The sequence below is a fragment of the Mytilus californianus genome, unplaced genomic scaffold (genome assembly GCF_021869535.1).
Source record: "Mytilus californianus isolate M0D057914Y unplaced genomic scaffold, xbMytCali1.0.p SCAF_50, whole genome shotgun sequence".
Classification (NCBI taxonomy): domain Eukaryota; kingdom Metazoa; phylum Mollusca; class Bivalvia; order Mytilida; family Mytilidae; genus Mytilus; species Mytilus californianus.
The window spans coordinates 641,293-657,137 of record NW_026262702.1 but is presented as its reverse complement, the minus strand read 5'-3'; the positions used below and the strand labels follow the sequence as shown (position 1 = coordinate 657,137).

General features: G+C 31.5%; 1 protein-coding gene across 6 annotated transcripts in view; it reads right to left on the bottom strand.

The window, feature by feature from the left end:
* The window catches only part of LOC127703747 (outer dynein arm-docking complex subunit 4-like), a 38,404-nt gene that overhangs the window by 16,508 nt on the left and 6,051 nt on the right, over positions 1-15,845 (bottom strand). The window contains exon 1 of one of the 6 annotated variants that reach the window (XM_052207833.1): positions 9,619-9,738. The exons of 4 other annotated variants lie outside the window; for them this stretch is intronic. The gene's annotated coding sequence lies outside the window, so the exon portion shown is untranslated. Of the gene's footprint in view, positions 1-337; positions 451-9,618; positions 9,739-15,845 lie in introns of those variants that run through there. One more of the 6 variants, XM_052207832.1, reaches the window with a different exon arrangement.

Genomic DNA, 15,845 nt, shown 5'->3' with positions numbered 1-15,845 from the left:
CAGTATAAGTTGAGCACTCACTAAAATATAGATAATCAGGTGACAGAATATCATCAGTATATCAGAGAGTGAAATCAAAGATTTCCTTGAATCAGGCTATATAATTTACATAAGCCAATCTCTCTCTTTATATGTATATATTGTGGAGAAAATTATTTTAGTAGTTGATACTATTCAGTTTTATGAAAAGATATATGTTTAAGTTTTCCATCGTAGATGAAAAAGGAGACCCGCCCCCTCCCCCCCATCCTATCCCCTAAAAAAAAAAGTTATTTTTTTGAAAGAAAAAACTTTAAAATGTTCTTTTCTATTCGCTATTCCTTAAACATCCTCTTACCCTTTCGATTCCTATTTCCCAATTACTATGAATAATGATTGAAGTACATGTCCTCAATGTATATCCTATTGTGCATTGCAATTTCTACGTTGGTAGAATGACAGTTATGTTTATTCTAAATCACTTTATGTAATATGAGTTCAACTGACTTATATGAGGTAATTGATTTTTCAGCACAAAAAAGTTATCGATTACAGTACAGAAAATTATTTCAGAAATCAAACGTGAAATAAAGGCATGACAAATAAATCCAATGTTCAATTTCACTGATAATGAAAGTTTAAATTACTTATTTTGTTTAATCATCTACATCATCTAAAACGAATATAGGAGCTGTATTGAGTTTAAAACGAATTCATAAACATTGTAATTAAAGGGTATTCCATTGATAAATAATTCAAAATACAAAATACAAAATTAATAAGGATATCAGGTTTCTTGACAAAATTGGGAACGCAATAAGCCAAATATGTGATTTAAACACCAGTATTTACAACGAAATATTCATGTTTATATATAATCTGACAGATAGATAGATTATATGAAATCATTTATTTGTTAGAGAATTTCATTATGGACCAAATAAGTTGGTTGATCCGTTAATATCACTTCGAAAATACCAAATTTCACTCTTTTGCCTTTTTCTTGATTTGTTTAACACATTCCCTTTTCTTTCCCATATCTATGGTATTCAGTATGTCAGCATCAAGTGACACAATAGACAACTGTAAGTACTCAAAACAAGCAGGTTTAAAAAAAACCTTCAGAAACAACAAATAACCAAGAAAAAAAAAAGAATTGCGTATTTATCTACTCCGGGATGTGCCTGATCCTAAAACCAGGATGTGAAAGGAGTAGGGTTGTATGTGAGGCTAGCAACCTCATTACGTTAAAACGTACGACTTCGGAAACTTAACCAAAAGAACCTTCACGAGAACGGACTCAGTAAGTTAGTAAGTATTACAGTTTAATAAACCATAATGATACGTATATCGACAAAATCCTTGTGAATCCTTTTAAAGAGAGAGGGATGATACCAAGGGAGTATCTAAAAATCATAAGTCCGATAAATACCATGGCTAAAATATAAACAAAGAACGTACAAATAACAATAACAAAACATCACATAGAGAACAGGGTGTGACTCGTGTGCCCCGTTCCTGCTCCATATGTGATACTCGTCGTGTAGCTCCAGCAAGTAAAAATGCAGTTTAAGTCTCTTTTTATATAACTTATTGAATGATGTTTATTGAATTCTACCGGTCAACTCGTTACTTACACTAGTAAAACTTTTGAATAACAAATTGTAAATAAAAAGGTCGATGTGGATTATGATAAAACAAAAATATCATTAGATAATAAAATTTAAAAATAAAACTTTAAAAAGGCAGCACGTCCGAAGCGCTTTTCTGATTTACCTTAACCAGGAACACTCAAAGCCAAATATTTGAGAGTCAATAATGTTTATATATATTTAGAGAGCTATATGACCAAGAACAGCCTTTAAGGAAAAGTCCAACTTTGCATGAGGGAGTAAGTTAGAAATATCTCAAACATACGACACTTTATTATTGTTTTCCATTTTGAGTTTTCGACTGTTATCAACGATATTTGTTGTTTTTTTTATTAAAATCCCGTCGGAAGAACACTACTTTTGTCAGTAATTAATAATATTGACATTATTATTTCTTGGTATGTATGGATATGCGCGTTATCGGTTTTTACAGTGTAATATGAACATTATCATTTCTTTGCAGTGCATTTCCATGCACATTATCGACAGAATCTAAATAATTTTATGGCATTATCATATTTGACAATAATGCTATGAACGTTTACCTACCATCACGTATGTACAGTACTATACCGTGGACATTATCATTTAACGATATTAAAGTTCAATGAGCATAATTATTTCTTGACAATAAAATCAAATTTGGCAATTTAACAATTTTATGACTAATATTATTTTTTTACAATACAAAGTTTATATATTTAAAGGTAATCATTTCTATTTCAATTATAACTGGTTATGTGTAATTCGAAAATGCATTAATGTCAATAGAAATAATTAATTGCTCCATTTCATTTTCATTTTTACATCTTAACGGTACTCGAAAAAATATGCGTAATTCGCAAACGGGATTTATATCGAAGTTAATTTAACACCTTTTTAAATTGAAAAGTTCATTTTTCAATTTAAACCCAAAGAAACATGATATTAAGTATGCTTGAAAAATCTCCTGCGTAGTTTAAGTAAGTCATAGATCTGTGCTCTGTCAAACTTAATGGCATAACGGTGTCATAGTGAAATGTCACACAATGTATGTATTTACAAAAAGTGTAGAACAGGTTTCCCATAACCTATGTTAAAGTTAAGCTTAACACAATACAAAAACTTCTACCTATAAAATAATAAGAAGATGTGGTATGATTGCTAATGAGACAACTCTCCACCGGATACCAAATGACATAGATGTCATTAACAACTATAGGTCACCGTATGGTCTTCAACAATGAGCAAAACTCATACCGCACAGTAAGCTATAAAAGGACCCGGAATGACAAATGTAAAACAATTCAAACGAGAAAAACTAACGGTCTGGTTTGTGTACAAAACAATGAGCGAAAAACAAATATGATATACAGAAACAAACGACAACCATCGATCTACACTACTTTTAAGCTGCAATATAATTTATTTAACAGTTCGACAAAACGTATTAAAAAAAACATTCCATATGTTCCATATTTTAATGACAATTGTTGAATGTTCCCCGTTTTAGTTCGTAATGTTCTATCTATCTTGAGTATCATGTGTAGTGTCTTGTTGGCTGCGGTTTGTCTGTTCATCTCTTTTCTGTTGGTCGTGGTCTGTGTGGTTATACTAATTATTTTTATTCCCTAATGGTCTCTTCTCTCTCCCATCGTTATATCAAGGTATCATATATTACTAGATTACCATCGAGTAAACGAGACAAAATAAAAAAAAAATCGTCCTGGAAACCACAATTACCAAAACCTGCCTTTCTTGAACTTTTGGAAAGAAGACTTGTTAAGATGTAAATGGTGTCAGTTTATTAAAAATATACCGTCAAAGCATCCGCTACAGTATTTGATTCATTTTATATATGTTTCAACAATAGCTCAGCAAGATTACCTACGGAAATGGAAAGTAGTGCGTGGACTTATTTTACTACTTTGGATCGACCGTTAGACTTGGCATACCAGATCACTACTTTAACTGATAAACTTATATAGTTTCTGATATTTTTGTGTTAGAAGTAGATTGATTGCGTTGTTAAATGGGTAACATGGGACAAGGAAGCCTATTGCCCACCCACTTTTAAAGATGGGATTGGATGATCCAAAATGTGTGATCAAAGATACCAGGCTTATAATTTGTACACCAGACGTGTTTGTACGCGTTTTGTCCACACAAGACTCATCAGTGACATGTTGAAAGACACCTTTTCACTTGAAAATAAAAAAAATCCAAGTTTGTCAAATTTGCACACTGTTATCAGTACAAAATCGTTACATAACTTCTAAAATGAATTTGGTGTTTTTAATTTACTGAAACGTTTCATATAGAGATAACATTGAAAAGACTACAAAATTCATTTTTAAAGAAATGAATAAATAATATTGAATCAATGTTTGACATATAATTTAATCATTTCCTCTGTAGATCGACATACAGTGGTACATTTTGTCATCTATATACACATAATAGATGGCTATGTCACCGCAAACCGTTAAGTATATTAAAAATAAAAATTTTACAATTGAAAAATCGACTCTCACCATAGTGATTTGCATTTATCATACGAATTTGTAACAGCTTTATGAAATCGGATTTTGAAATGCCGGAAACACACCCTACAACCCATCAACCATAATTAGTTGCAATACATTTCTTTGTTCAGATCCAATTATGTGCTTCTAATATTCAAGCCATTTACTTTTGTGTCCAAAAATTAACCATTATCAAAGATATTGATACATTGTTGTTTAAGGTCTGATTATGAACATTTTATTAATGCAAACAATTTATGAAAGTTGAAGTGCATTATCAATCCTTCAACCTTAGTTGATTATTGACATTATGCCTTGCTTCTAAAATACTAAAGGTTTAAATTTAAATTGGAGCTTTCTGTGCATAGTCAAAACATGCAAACGGATAAAGGATGATCAGAGCCTATTTTTGTCTCATTTCATGGAAATGTTCAAATTAAATGTAATTGTCACCTAATTTACTTGTTATTTAGTTTTATGTATGTATTGTATTTTATTCTCACGTTTCTGTGACGTAACACTACAGCGATTAACTTCAAAACAGTCGAAAATTAGAAATAAGGCAATTCTCATGTTGTTTTGTTTCACAAAACAAGGTGTAATCCCATGCCTTCTGATGTCCTGTCTGTGTTATGACAAGGGACAAATGATTTACCATGTAGGACATTGTTATAAATTGACTCATTCTGCGCAGGAGAGATTCAATTAATTGGATTAATTACAAAACGTGTTTTATACTATTTCAGACCATAGGTTTCTTGTCCAAGATATAAAGAAAAGCGGTATATGCATACAATTGAATGTTTGTTTTTTATCATTTTTTAACAAGAATTATGGTACGACAAAAAGATCCAGTTATTTTTTTCATATGTTCATAAACATACATATATGCTATATCGATTCTAGCAGCTGTTTTATTTGGATAAATTATTCAACCTGTAGTGTGTGAGAGAGATAAACTCATCAAAGATACCAGGATTCAATTTTTGTTCGCCAGACTCGCGTTTCGTCTACAAAAGTGACGGTTGAATCAAAAAAGTTAAAAAAAGACCAAATAAAGTACGAAGTTGATGATCATTGAAGACCCTAAAATTCCAAAAGGTTTTGCGAAATAGAGCTTAGGAGAAAGAGAGAGAGAGAAAATGTTATTTTCTTCTGAGACATAATATCCTCGACATCTACCTAAAGATCAATTGCTGAACACATTTTACTTATATGAAATTATGAGTGTAAACGAGAAAAAAACTTAGAAATACTGTTCTGAATTTTTATACAAGGCTTCTGAATTTCTCAATTTTACCGAAGTCACTAAAAATTAATATGCACGGTTCTGATATGAACATCAAAGGTAAACACAAGCGATAAATGTAGGTCAAAGTTAAAGAAAAAGGTTATACCATTATGCTTATTTATATTTTAGAAATAATTGATTTCTTCGAGAATTGAATTGTTTATGTCCTTTCATAAATATATGGTTTAAAATGAAAAAAAACACGTATTTTTGAATTTATAAAACAAATCCTGCAGTGATTGCAAGTATATCAACACAATACACAATCCAATTCAATACTGAGTTTGTTGCAAGTTTCGCGATTTTCAATCTTTAGTTCTTTGTGTTGTGTTTTGTTAGTGTTGTTTTTGTCCTGTCGTCGTTTTTCTTTTTGACCATGGTGTTGTCTTTTTTTTTATTGGACTTACAATTCATTATTGCCCCCTTGGTGTTCTCTCTCTGTTTTCATAACACTGATTCAATTTTGTTTGTTTGAAATGTATATTTCCTTTGATAACTGATAAGAAAAATAAGCAGTAATAAACGGATAATGAGGTTAAAACGTGCCTGATTTCAGACTGAAACGAAACAATTTGATTTAGTAGGAGATTTTGCAATTCTAGTTTTTTTGGACATACAGACGGACAGAAGGGAAGGAAACACTGTGAACTGTTTGTTATGCATCAAAGAACTGTTTCTGTTTTGTTAATTCAGGTTCGGTTAATAATCTTTATGAAAAGTAGTAGTCTATATCCGGGAAGTAAATTAACGACTATTACATTGCCTACCTGCATTTCAATGAGTGATGAAAAGGAGGATAAAACAGAGAGCATATTTACGGCAATGTCAGATGAAAAACAACTAATGATACGTTTGCTGTGGTAACTAATCGAAAAATATGTCATATATAAAGAAATCCATAGAATAATATTCGACCATAAGCAAAGGTAGACAAACATAAGTAATGTACAAAACTTTTAAAACCTAGAGCATCCGGTTATACATGTTATAATAAAAGGACAATTGTTTGTAGTAACTGGCTTTGTCATCCTGTTTGGACTGATTATTTACATGATAATTTGAAATATAACTTTACAAATATCCATTTACGTCACAATTTACAATTGTAAAACAACTAGTCAATAATCTTAATTTTAAATAATTTAATTTACATATATTAATAATTTAGTCATTTCGATTTTTATCTCAACAAAAGTTTCAAAAAGGCAATTTAAGACAGTATTTAATTTCAAATTAGCGTATGTACATGCAAAAGAAGGGGTATGTGGTAATTATACACTTAAAAAAAATTTAACTATGGGAACAGCCTGATATAAAAAAAAAGATGCTTCATTTCTTTTTTTTTTGTATTACTGACCATTGCTGTGAAGATCTTCAATAAATGAAATAATATTTTATAAACTGTGTGCGTCCGAAGAGCTTTTCTTGATTTACGTTCATCAGTAACGTCCAAATCAAAACTGTGAATGCCAAGGATGTAAAAATACATAAATACTTTAGGTGTTTTATGACCGAACCCGGTCTAATTGAATAGCCAAATTCATCTAAGGTCAACTTTGTCTAGGGAGTTGAAACCTTAGTTTGGTATTAATATCTCAATTCATCGAATGTACGAAAGTGTGTTAATCTTTATTAATCATGTCAGTACCATGTCACTGACTACTGAGCTATTGATACCCCCAGGAACTAACAGTCAATAAACGATTTGTTAAAATGCATACTTATCAGCAAAATGAAGGCGACATCCAGCTTAGATAAGAGCGGGTTCCTGGATATTCATTGAATCAAGTATATCAACCAGTTTTAAATATACATGTCACGGAGAGGATTATACAAAAGCTTTCTTACACAAATTTCTATCATGATTAGACAAAAAGTAAAATAAGGGATTAACATTTATAAATGTTAAGTTCAGAAAACAAATACTAATTTCTTGCATAGTCATGTAACTTTTAATTCTTATATAATAAGAATCGGTTAAATAGAAATTGTGTTTGAAGAAGTATATCGGCTCTCGTTCGGATTTTGTTGCGATCTTTGTAATAATTGGTAGCTACACTTAAAAAAAACTCATGTGTTATAAAATCTAAGGATTCCTTTAAATTGCTGATAAAATACTTACACAAGAATATGCAAGCCGGCTACAAAAAACAAATCAGGGTATCCATTTTAAGAGTATCTTTGATGAGTTTGTTTATACTTCGATGCCTTAAAAGACATAACTTAAATACCAGGACGTTTTTCCTCCCTTTACCAACTATCAACTGATTTCCTAAAGGATGTGTTGAACGCACCTATGTACATTTGAAAATGAAGTTAGTCATCCAGTAAATAAAAGAAAACAAAATAAAGGTATAAGTAAGTTGATCCTAAATCATCGATGATAGAGAATGTCGGACGAAAAAATATGTCGAATTCAATGAAAAACCAGATATAGGAAGAGTAAGAAAGTACAAAGATAGTGGTTATTTACCACAAGACGAAGAAATACGAACAACACGATGGCCAAAAAGAAAAAAAAAGAGAAAAAAGCCCACCCCGAACACCTAAGAAAATATAAAGTGACGTTTTAAAAAAAAACTCACCAATTTCGAGGGTAACACATTTTCGAGAGAAAAAAAAGTGTGTACAATGTAACTCTTTGTGAATTCAAAAGAAATATAAAATGTGAAGTTTAGGTAATCTACGCCAAGTGATTTAGATAAAATTTAACACTATCTTCATAACGTTAAAAGAAAGGTTTGGGACACAAATAAAGAAAATAATGTTTAAATGGTAATGTTTTTTTTTCTGTTTTTGAGAATAATAAAGATGGTCATGATGTAGACGGACATTTTCAAATGATATTTTTTTATTACTTTGGACTTAAAGTTTATCATAGGTTCGGGAAAAAAGCCTAGTTATACAAATGATATCTTATACGTTCAGGTATTTCACATCCAATCTTTTATGGTAATATTCTTTACAAAACACAAAAATGTCGGCATTCACATCTACAGCTAACCAAACATTTAAACAGACCTATTCAGAAGGGATATAGTTACGATACTGTTTTCAGGTCATTAAAGATGGAATATTTTGGTATTACTATTGATTCACTCATAGGGTCTTTGCATCGGAAATGAACACATTTATTCTAAAACCAGTTGTTGGCATGATACGGGTTTTGTTCTTCTCATATAGTTTATGATGGTATGATACTAAACCCCTAACGGGAGGGATTGTGCTTGATTTTCATATGACGAAGACATAATCTTTCAATCAGTTTAATTGAGGTCTGGAGCTGGCATGTCAGTAACTGCTAGTAATCCTTTGTTAATTTATGTACCATTGTCATTTTGCTGTTACCTATTCTAACATTGGACTCGGACTTCTTTTAAACTGAGTTTTACTGTGTGTATTTCTGTGTGTTTGTTTATTCTACATTGGCTAGAGGTATAGGGAAGGGTTGAGATCTCCCGCATTTTTGCGCCTGTCCCAAGTCAGGAGCCACTGGCCTTTGTAAGTCTTGTATGTTTTTTAATTTTAGTTCATTTATATGTTTTGGAGTTTAGTATGACGTCCATTTTCACTGAACTAGTTCACAATTTTGTTTAGGGTCCAGCTGAAGCCCGCCTCCGATTGTGGGATTTTCTCGCTGTGCTGAAGACCCATTGGTGGCGTTCGGCTGTTTCTGCTCTTTGGTCGGGCTTTTGTCTCTTTGACATATTCCCCATTTCCATTCTCAATTTAGATTTAAACAATTCTAACAAAAAAAAAAACAAAAAAAATGCATGAAACAATTATAATAAAACATAAAAACGACCGTTTGAACTCCTTTCTGCAGACAGAAAATTAAACACGTATGTTGAAACTATAGTTATATGCGATTTTATATCCACCCATCAAACTAAATTGATCATTTGGCGAATTGGTATTGTTTAAAAAGGAACACTCATACACAAATAATCCGTAATTGTCAATTAAAATACTTCACTCCAGAAAAGGCACTCAATTCAATAGGGATAGGGATAATCAAAGTAAACGGCTTTTTAAAAGCAAAGCAAGATAACACCCTAGTAAAAATTCCTGCAGTTACTTAAAGCAAGTCATTCAGCTCTACAATATTGACAGCTGAAATCATAATATAGTATGTTCAATGGTAATATTGATAATTTGTAAAATTATAAAAGTATCAAAATCGGACACTCACCTCATCAAACTTTGTGCCAATAAATTTCTGTTTAATAATGTGTTATTAATTTCCACTGTAGTTTTGCTTTAAATTAATCTTTAATCTACATGAACACTTCAATATAAATAAATCTTTTCGAAAGTATAACCGTCAATCATTACACATTAAATATTTAAATCTCCAAAATCCCACTTTAGAGTTTATACACAGGCCTTAAACTACAGGAATTATGTCTTATATATTCATTTATGATCGAACTGTATTAGATGTTATTTATCCAAAGGAAAATATTGAATACGATTATTGATTCAGTTTTTTGTTGCTACAAGTAGTATTAAGCAAGTTTCAAACTTTTGTTGATAATATTTTAATCAGCTTGAAGTCTTTTCATGCCATAGAATTTAAATGAGCCCATGATATTTAAAATTGATGTTACAATTTTGTGTTGCTTTTAAACTTCAATGAATAGAAAACTATCCATGTTGCAACCTTAATACAATAAGCTTTAGAAATTAGAGAAACTTTTTTTAATTTTTTTTTCAACTTTCTCAATGAAAGAAATCGAAATGAATAACATAAAACGTTTATGAGTGATTTATTAAGAAACAGTTTATGGCGGCCATTTTGTTTTAAAGATTTTAAGTAACACCAGTTACATAATTTGCGTAAAATTGTAACCCCGAGTTCATATTCGCATATAATGATTTACCTGTGTTAATATACATTAATTACAATTTATAAGAAAAAGAAAAAGAAACAAAGAAATTAGAAAACGCTAATTATACTAACTTTTAAGTTTTATTTCTTTATGAGATTCTTGAAAATAAGAAACTATTAAAGAAATAACTGATGCGGTCTAAACTAGGATTCGTTTTTACATTTATCATGCTCATAGACTATGTAACTTTTCTACATTTACACCCACCATATAGGCATTTTAAAACCTGGTAATATCCCGATCAATCTGAATGCACAGCCGAAAAATCTTCTAAAGGGTATTTAATTAACCATATCTTCCAATTTGCATGTAAATCACAAATTCCTCTTCGTTTTGTTAGAAAAGAGATATGTTATGCATCAACCCATTACACAACAACCCTATATGCACTTACAAACTTCAAATGAAAGTACAACGCGTGAATGGCAGTTTTTTCAGCTCAAAAATACGATAAGCCCCATCACGGCATAAAAGATGAATTATTGAGGCGTATATGAAAAAAAATACCATTTCATAATGTCAAATAAAGGCAACAGTAGTATACCGGTGTTCAAAAGTCATAAATCGATTGAGAGAAAACAAATCCGGGTTACAAACTAAAACCGAGTGAAACACATCAACTATAAGAGGAAAACTGAAGTGCAACAAAAACAAACGCCAACATACATAGAAACGAACTATTTGATAACAATTGCCATATTCCTGACTTGGTACAGGACATTTTAAGAAAAAATGGTGGGTTGAACCTGGTTTTATGGCTACCCAAACCTCCCGTTTTTATTGCAATGTTAAAAATCATCGTTAAAATGACAACACTACGTGACAAAAATACAGCACAAACACATACAAGAACACTTATCACAAGAGAAACGCACAAACAAATAATAAAATAGTCGACACAACATGCAAACTGCAGAACAACAACGAACATATTCCATCAACGACAGACGCCACAGGACATCACAAACAGTGACGCACTATGTAATGAATATGTAATCTTGAACTTCACACAATTATTTTCACAACACCAGTCCAAACAATTTTCACGACAATGATGGTATAGAAAGGCTATTTTATAATTATTCAGACTACAAGCGATATGACATAACACATTATCCAACCGAAACCATAACAGAAACATCAAAAATAAATACATGAATGTTGGATGCATAAAATACCGAGACACGTCGTATATATAGCAATGCAAATTCACACTTGGTATAACAGTCATATTCGGGAATAGGTCACTTTTGGTACTTAGCAGATAGAGGACATAGATGTTAAACCACAATATCTAAGACGTGGTAAAATGTCATTAGTTAGTTTAGACACAGACACATCGTATAGATCAACCAATTTGTAATGGTGTCCATAAAATTAACGGGGTGTCATTTTTAATCTTTCCTCCTCATAACTCTGTTGGAGCACACTCCTGTATATGAAGTCCGTATAGTGTGAACATGCACGAGCATATCTTATCAATTGAGATATGTAAACACCATACGACGGAGCAGAGGGTATGTTACTGTCAAAGATTGTGTCCATTGTATACATCATTTTGATCTGTTTTAGAAAAAACGACGCATAGTAAACAGAACCTTCTCAAAGAAAAAGAAAAAAGCATAATGCAAAGTTCTTAAATTTCACTTTTAGATATATTGATGTTGTTCTGTCACTGAATCACCCAGATTTCATTGAGTGCGTATTTCCCTGTGATCTGTAAATTATGGATACGACCAAAGGTCCGCTTTATATCTTAATGTTTTCCTCGATATTGACACAAATGGACGATTTCAAACTAATATCTAAGACAAACGTGGTGGTTTTAACTTTCAAATACAATGTAGTCAACTTCACATTTACCAGCTGTAACATACCATCTGCTTCATCGTATGGTGTTAGCATATCCAAGTTGATACGTTACGCTAGTGCATTTTCACACTTTGTAGACTTCAGCAATTAAAACCCAGTATCCCAATTTTAACCAGCTTGACTCAAACTCTAAACTTAAAACTATTTTAGATCTCAATAAAGATATTTTGTCTTCATAAAGCAATCCATGGAGTTGCGAAAATAAGGTCCACATTGGTCAATTATCTATATACTTATATATTATTAATATCAACTTGACTTGTTTAGAACTTTTTTCATGTATTGTATGTTTCTTGTGTACATGTCTGTTATGTTTGCATTTTAACCCGTCAGGGTTTTACTTTTTTTGCAATAAAGTAAACAATTAACAGGGGTGTGCTCCTTACACAAAAACTGCTCCAATAGAGGAAGAAAGACTAAAATTGACACTACATAAGTTTAACAGTCACACTCACAAATTGGTATACCGTTGCGATGCGTCAGTCTCTCAACTCAATACGACATGTTTTCGCGGTCTTAGATCTTTAGATACCAGTATAGTCGTCTGGTCTGTAATTGTACTGAGTATGAATTCACATGGTGAGTGATGCATAGCATAGCAGGAGAAGCTTACTTTGCTGGGGCACCCGTTCTCGCTCCTTTTGGAGTTCATGCGATTCCCTCTGTTTATTTTTTGTAAACTTGGTTTGTCTGTTTTAATCGATTGTTGGAGATTTAATCATTGGTAAACTACAGGCGAAATATTTTATCTTTTATTTTGATTTTCTAGTTAACGCATTACTCAGCACAAGCAATGAAAGAACAGATTACTTCAGTAAATAAGAAATATATTTGCATTTCCGATTTTAAGTCTTTTCATTTTAGTACTTTTAAACTATTCAAACAAAACCACTTAATTTATCAACGTGAGAGAATTTGAAGTTTGTAGTTGTCTAATTATTTTCATGACACCAACTCGTCTTATAACGTAGATATCGATATAAATCTACCCTTTTGATTCAAATATTTGTAGTAAAAGTCCACATAATAGAAGTAACCTACAATTACGAATTATTTATAGCCACGAAGCATACCATATCAACTGTTATTAAAGCGATCCATTGATAGACGAATAAAGATTTGAATACTTTTAGTATGTATAGGATAAATATATCATTTACATTGCTTCAATGTTAAGTATACATGGAAGGTAAACTAAATAAAATTCGGTAGACATTTCACTGGTCTTTAAATACGTAAATAATGTAGATCTAATTGTGTCAGTATTCAAACATATTTCAATACAAGTGAGATTTTTTTTTGCTAAGACTTTTGATTATGTAAATGTGTGAACTTTAACTCTTTCTTTGCTTTATTTCATAAGTACTTAGATGTGGGGATTTTTGAGAGTGTTTATTTTCGCGATAATAACAAAATCGCGGAAACATCCCATCTTGTTTTGATGTTGTATGTTTATGTTAGGCGGTTTTGTGTGCTTGTTTGTCACATAGTTCCAAATGTTTCTATTCAAACTCTCGGTTCTGATTTTTTTCTGATGAAGATTATTCTACTATGCATTTCGAACGCTTATGTCTTTGAATGTTAGACTTTAATGGGGCATTAGTTACGATTAGGACCAAAACAAATAACACCCTTTTTCTTTGTTTCAAACATTTATAAAAGCGGAATTGTGAAATAATATTTCGCTATTAGCAGTCAATTTGATTTAATTTTGTCAAATTAAGCTCAAAAACATTAATGATGCATTTTTTGGCTTTCAGATCAATAACTTAACTCATTTGAATACGTATATATCAGACCTTCAATTTAATCCTCAGCTGGTAATGGGTAATGCATGTGTAAAAAAGCATGTTCAGTTATTAAAAATAATAGAATGTCAACATTGGAAAGTGAAACTACATAGGGAGCCACGGGGAAGATCCATTCCGTTGACTGATCCTGCACACAAAAAAATAATTTTTATTCAGGTATCAACAAACGATGATTTACAAACATATTTTTTAATCAATAACATGAAATCAAACAGACTTATAAAATCGTCGTTATACGATTGCACGTGCCCTTCTGGGCATTTATATTTATGTTAAGTTTATATCGTATGACAATCGGCATTCTTCGGAGGTCATTTCGATGGTAAATTAGATGGCGTTTAGAGTAGTCTAAAATACACATGAAATGCTGATCTTTCATAACGAGTCCATGTATTGCAATTTTGTTTTATTGGAGTTTATGTTATTTGGATATACGTTTTAGCATGTTTTTAATAAAAAATGAGAGTTTGAGTCAAATCGGTGAACATGAATTTGCCAGCCAATGCCCCTTTAATATCAAAATGATCGACCAATGATGTTTATGTGATTGCCTTTAATATAAAAATTATTTGAAATGGTGTTACCTAAGGCCTTTAATATCCTAATATACAGTATAGGTTTTGTTCACTTTTTATAAGCGCACGTTGACCTGTACTTGTTTGCATCCTTGTTTGTCGGTCATTGGTGAAAATAAATTTCATTGGTCAGGCAATTTATGACATTTTTGTACGGTACAACAAGTAGAGAAGTGTTTAAACAGTTTGCTCGTTTAGTTTATTTCCAAGTACTAGTAGTCCAATCTCCTTATTTTTCATATGCGAAACTGTATATGCTTTTAACATATAGGGTTGTTGCACAACGGTACCTTAAAATTTAAAGTCATATGAAACTTCAAATTCAAAACAAAAGTTGAATATGTTTTATATGATTGAATGACTAATTTTTACTATATAACAAGAGTACGTAAACTTTCTTGTAAAAGAAGATGCTTTATGTTATCAAAATCTTCATAAATGTACTGCTATTGACTAATTGTCTTCCCGTACACTAACTCGCCGATATCTTCACGTATGCAGTGAACTTAATTACGAGACCTCTCGTTTATAGAACTTCGTCCACCACACAGCGCAAGTGCGATGGGAAAACAGTGATGAAAGAATGTAAACAAACGTGCACTGGAAGGTAAATAGTATAACCGATCCTAAAAGAACAAATTTAATACAACAAATCATTTAACAACTGCTTGAGAAAAAGTTTGATTAAAAAATGGGAACGCATGGAAAATAAAAAATGAATATCGGGGCTCTATCAATTCACTTATCTGTCACGTGTTCCAAATGCTCTGTGTTGATTGTTTATCAATGTCACGATCCGGTAAACTTCGGCAACAAACTCGAAAGTTAATTAGCTTGCGATCAACAAACACTGAAAGAAATGTTATTTGTCGAAAATACGTTCTAGATTCGTAATTGATATAGAAAACGTGCATTCAGGACTTAGTTTAGTATATATGCATGCATTGGATCAATAATTTCGATAACATTAAAATTATAAGAAACTGCTGTACCCATATTTTGACTATTTTATTTATAATGTCTGTTTTGTTCACGCATCGTTGTAAATATAACGGAATTTGATGAGACTGTCGTACAAGTGAGAGGTTTAGCGCTATAAAACCAGGTTCAATCCACCATTTTCTACATTTGAAAATGCCTGTACCAAGTCAGGAATATGACAGTTGTTGTCCATTCGGTTGATGTGTTTTGTCATTTGATTTTGCCATGTGATTAGGGACTTTCCGATTGAATTTTCCTCGGAGTTCAGTATTTTTGTGATTTTACTTT